Here is a 5,082-nt window from a genome sequence, read left to right as displayed (position 1 = left end):
GAGAGGCTGTAGAACCATTCATCATTTCCTACTGTTTCTACATCCATCACACCTTTTCCCTCTAGTCTCCATACAACCTCCCTAGTTTTTCTGATTGTAGTAGCAAGCAGAACTAATCATGAATAAATTCAGATGTGGGACAAGCAGAATATATTGGCCAGATATGACCTGAGGTCTCTACAGTCCATGGCCCTCAGAGTATTCTTATCTATCATGAGAAAGAGTTTATTAGATCCCAACAGTGCACAAGACGAGGCTAGGCATTAGAGAAAGCAAGTTAAATGGGCATAATCTGCTAGCCCTGTCAGGCATCTTTAGGTGTTGATTATTTAGCATTTATCAAATGTCCCTTGTGCTGCCTCTGTCCAAACAAACCAAGGGTTCTGTTTTGAAAAAGCTTGTGTCTTAATACCTCAAAAAAGAAAATAACTAGACTAGATATATGTATAGGAAATGCTGTAAATAAACTTATGAATTTTTTGCTAAGGAAAGGAAAAAATTCAGTATGATCCATCGTTCTTTGTTGTGGCACTAAGGTATTGGTATTGCTGAGCTAAAATGTTGACAGTGGAGAGAAATTCAAGATAATGTGGTGGTAGGAACTAATGCAAACACATCCCCATCTCTCCCTTTATTATAGAAGTCCCCTTTCTAGTTCTCATTTTCTCTGTAAGTCAGAAAACTTGCATTAAATGTACTTAATGTTCTCATAATTGTTCTCTTTTTGGGGTGTAGATTCAAAATAGGGTATAGGACGAGCACTGGGTGTTATACTATATGCTGGAAAATTGAATTTAAATTTTAAAATGTAAAAAAATTAAAAAGTAAAAAGTACACTATTAAAAAAACAAAAAATGGGTACAGTCCCTACTTTTTTAAAAGAGATTTATTTATTTATTCACAAGAGACACACACAGAGAGGCAGAGACATAGGCAGAGAGAGAAGGAGGCTCCCTGCGGAGAGCCCAAGGCGGGACTTGATCCCAGGACCCCAAGGGATCATGCCCTGAGCCAAAGGCAGACACTCAACCACTGAGCCACCCAGGCATCCCAGGTATAGTTCCTACTTTCAAAAACTTAAAGATTCCTCACCTTTAGGGAGAGGAGACACATACTTAAAACGACTAGCAAAACAATCATAATAAAAACATTAAATTCTACATGTTATCACATAGACAATAGGGGCAGAATGGGAGTGGAAAAGAAATCAGAGAAAACAGAATTGTTTAAAAATTATAAATTCAATTAAATTGTAAGAGAAGTTTTAGTGTCAAATTTAAAACATTGCATGGGGTTGTTTTCTTTATGTTTATTATTAATTTTTTCTTTAAGCTGTAGAATTATGAGAGAATACTCAAGATTTACAAATGCTATTTAAACATGAAAACAAGAGAGCGATTCCCTCATAAAGAAGAAGGAAAGAGAAAGAGAAAACTCTTGCATAGGTTGATACACTCTCTTGTTCTGGGTGACAAAATTATAAAGGTAGTGACTAATTGAAGATCAATGGAAAGACCCAGCTTTTAAGGATTGGACAGAGGAAGAGAATTCAGAAGATAAGACCAAGATAGAGGCCATAATGATTAGAAGAGAGCCAAGAGTATAGAGGCCCAGGATATTAAATTTTCTGTTGTTTCAAGATACTTTTGTTGCTGTTATAAAGGCACTTAACATAAGATCTGCCCTCTTTGCAAACTTTTCTGCATACAAGTGCTGCATAACAAAAAGAGCAACTTAAGCCAATATTTATTTATTCTACAACGGTTATGTTGGTCTGGGAACAAGTTCTCACAGTCGAAAATCAAAGCATCAGCTGAGTTTGTCTATTATCTGGAGACTCCAGGGAATAATCTGTGTCCAAACCCACTGAAGTTGTTGGTAGAATTCAACCATAGCTACAGGACTGTAGGAGTGAGGTCCACATTTTCTTGCTGGCTATTGGTCAGGGGCCTCTCTCAGCAAGTTAAGGCTGCCCACATTCCTTCACACATACAACCCTACTCTTCACTCCATCTTTAAACCGGCATTGGTGAGTGAGATCCTTCTTGCACTTGGAATCTCTCCGACTTCCTTTTCTAAAACCAACTGGAGAAAACCCTACTTTAAAGGGCTTACTCTGGGCAGCCTGGGTGGCTCAGCGGTTTAGTGCCGCCTTCAGCCCAGGGTGTGATCCTGGAGATCCAGGATCAAGTCCCACATCCGGCTCCCTGCATGGAGCCTGCTTCTCCCTCTGCCTGTGTCTCTGCCTTTCTCTCTCTCTCTCTCTCTTTCTCATGAATAAATAAATACAATCTTAAAAAAATAAAAATAAAAGGGCTCACTTGATTGCATCAGGCCAACTGGATAATCTCCATATTTTTTAGGGCAACTGCCTTGTGACTTTGCTTATATCTGCAAGATCCCTTCATAACAGTCCCCAGATTAGTGTTTGATTGAATAATCAAAGAGCAGGAATCTTGGAGTGGAGGCATCTTTAGAATTTTGCCTACCACATCCAATAGCCCAAGAAAAGACGTTAACAAATGAATAAATCAAGTATATATATATTATGGCAGGCTAAAGGAGGTCAAGAACTAAGTAAAAAACACTGTATTGTCAATCTGGTACAGCATGGTGACTTCTGAGGGAGCTAATCTGGCAGTGATGGAATTAAAGGGAATATGGGAAGAGTGATGGAATTGCAAGGAAATGAATGATTGGGTGGTTGGAAAGTACATACACTAAACACAGAGAGATTTAAAAAATATTTACAATTAACCAATAATAAAATGCCATATATCAAAAGATGCATTGTAGATCATGAGAATTTTTTAAAATACTATCAGATATCTAAATGCTAAAATAAAACTGTACTAGTGAATTATGTAGGTGAATTCCTTTACTATTTAGGAAGGGTAAGAAATGCCCTGCTGTGATTCAAAACCTAGAAGCAAAAAGGTAATTCCTGATCATTTTGATATTAAAAATGTGCACGGTATGAATAAAGAAGAGAAAGGAAGGAAAGGAGGGTGGGTAGGAGAGATAAGGATAAATGACAAAATTGAATATAATATTTGCATCTCAAATCACATACAGAGGGCAAATATTGTTATTAAATTAAAAAAAAAACTTCTAAGAAATAAGAAGAAAAAGTCCAAAAACTTTAAGAAAAAATAGGTTAATGACATGGAAAACACTTCATATAAAAAGAACCAGCAATGGCCCTTCATCACAAATATAAGAGAAATACAAATGGAAACTACAGTAAAGCATCATTTTTAAAAACAGATGAACGTTTTGAAAACATACTCTCTTGTTAAGACTATGAGAAAACAATCACTTTCATACACTGCTAGTAGAAATTCAAAACCATACCACTTCCAAGATTTGATATTGGCAAATTACTAGTTAGTGAAATTAAACAGGCATTTACCCTTTGATCCAAAATTTCACTTCTAGGAATCTGCCCCTAAGATCCACTCACATAAATATTAAGTGACTAATGCACAAGACTATTTATTTCCCTACCATTTGCAAAAGCAAAACAGTTGTAAAAAACAAAAAGAATGAAAAAAATCACACTTCTTTGGGTAACAAATGTGTAAGAATTCATACACACAACTCATACACATATACACACATATGTGCTACTATTTTCAAAAGGAAACAGTGAAGGGATAAATCAAGTATTAACAAGAAGAAATAGTAAACTTCAGATAGGAAGAAGACAAAAGAGGTGGTGGAAAAAACAAGAATGAAAGCTACATAGCTTTTAATGTACCTTGTTTTATAGTTTTAACCTTAGAACCTCATTCATGTTTCATGTATTTGAAAGATAATAAATTTCAAAAGGTGAGGCAATCCCTAAAATAATAAAAAGAAATTGAAACTCACTAATGTTACTTGATATCAAATGGATAGCGTAATGGAAAATATGCTTTTCTCAATTTATTTAAAAATAGATTTTGGGCAGCCCCGGTGGCCTAGCAGTTTAGTGCCGCCTTCCGCCTGGGGTGTGATCCTGGGGACCCGGGATCGAGTCCTGCATCGGGCTCCCTGCGTGGGGTCTGCTTCTCCCTCTGCCTGTGTCTCTGCCTCTCTCTCTCTCTCTCTGTGTCTGTCATGAATAAATAAATAAAATCTTTAAAAAATAAATAAATAAATAAATAAATAAATGGAATTTTGACTGAATATACTCCTAAGTGAGACCAAAACTAAAAAATCATTAAATCTTAAATTGCAGCTCCTGGTCTTGTTACTAAGTTTAATGTTAGCATAATTTCAAAACTATTATAAGCATATACACATACTCCACTAGGCACAAAATAGATTACAGCATATACATTATTATACTAATATGATTAGGAACCAAGATTTTCAGTATAAAAGACATGGTAAAGATATAAATCAAATTAAATAAAATCCTGTAAGTTCCATTTAAACTTGGGAAATCGAATTTGTAATTTATTTTACTTACTTTTATGAATTTGTAATTTATTTACTCACTTTTTTAGAAACTTTCTTTTCTGTCACCTTCATATTTCCATTTTCTATTTAAGAGCCCATGGAAAAACAGCTGAAGACCACTCGGTGGCTGTTCATTCAGCGGCATGAGCAGTGGGGTCTGCAGACCAGTCTTCAGTGAGGGGGCGGGCGGCAAGCTCCAGTCTCGCGTAGGGCGCCACTGGCAGGCACGGACAGCAGCGTCCCTGCACACCTGGCTGCCACCTCAGGTTTATTTTTTTTTTAATTTTTTTAAAAATTTTTATTTATTTATGATAGTCACACAGAGAGAGAGAGAGAGGCAGAGACAAAGGCAGAGGGAGAAGCAGGCTCCATGCACCGGGAGCCCGACGTGGGATTCGATCCCGGGTCTCCAGGATCGTGCCCTGGGCCAAAGGCAGGCGCCAAACCGCTGCGCCACTCAGGGATCCCCCACCTCAGGTTTAGTAGCAGTGAACTCAGGTGCTAGAGAGTTCCGTTCACCCTGAAGATCCTCCTAGTTCATAGCCTTTTTAGCAGCAGCATGTTGTCCAATCTCTTGAGGACCTCTGTGGAAGTAGGGATAAGTCAGGACCTCCCCTGAGTGCTCATGGGAGATGG

This window comes from Canis aureus, chromosome X, assembly GCF_053574225.1.
Source record: "Canis aureus isolate CA01 chromosome X, VMU_Caureus_v.1.0, whole genome shotgun sequence".
NCBI classification, from domain to species: domain Eukaryota; kingdom Metazoa; phylum Chordata; class Mammalia; order Carnivora; family Canidae; genus Canis; species Canis aureus.
The sequence above is the reverse complement of the archived record's forward strand: the minus strand, read 5'-3'. Positions refer to the sequence as shown.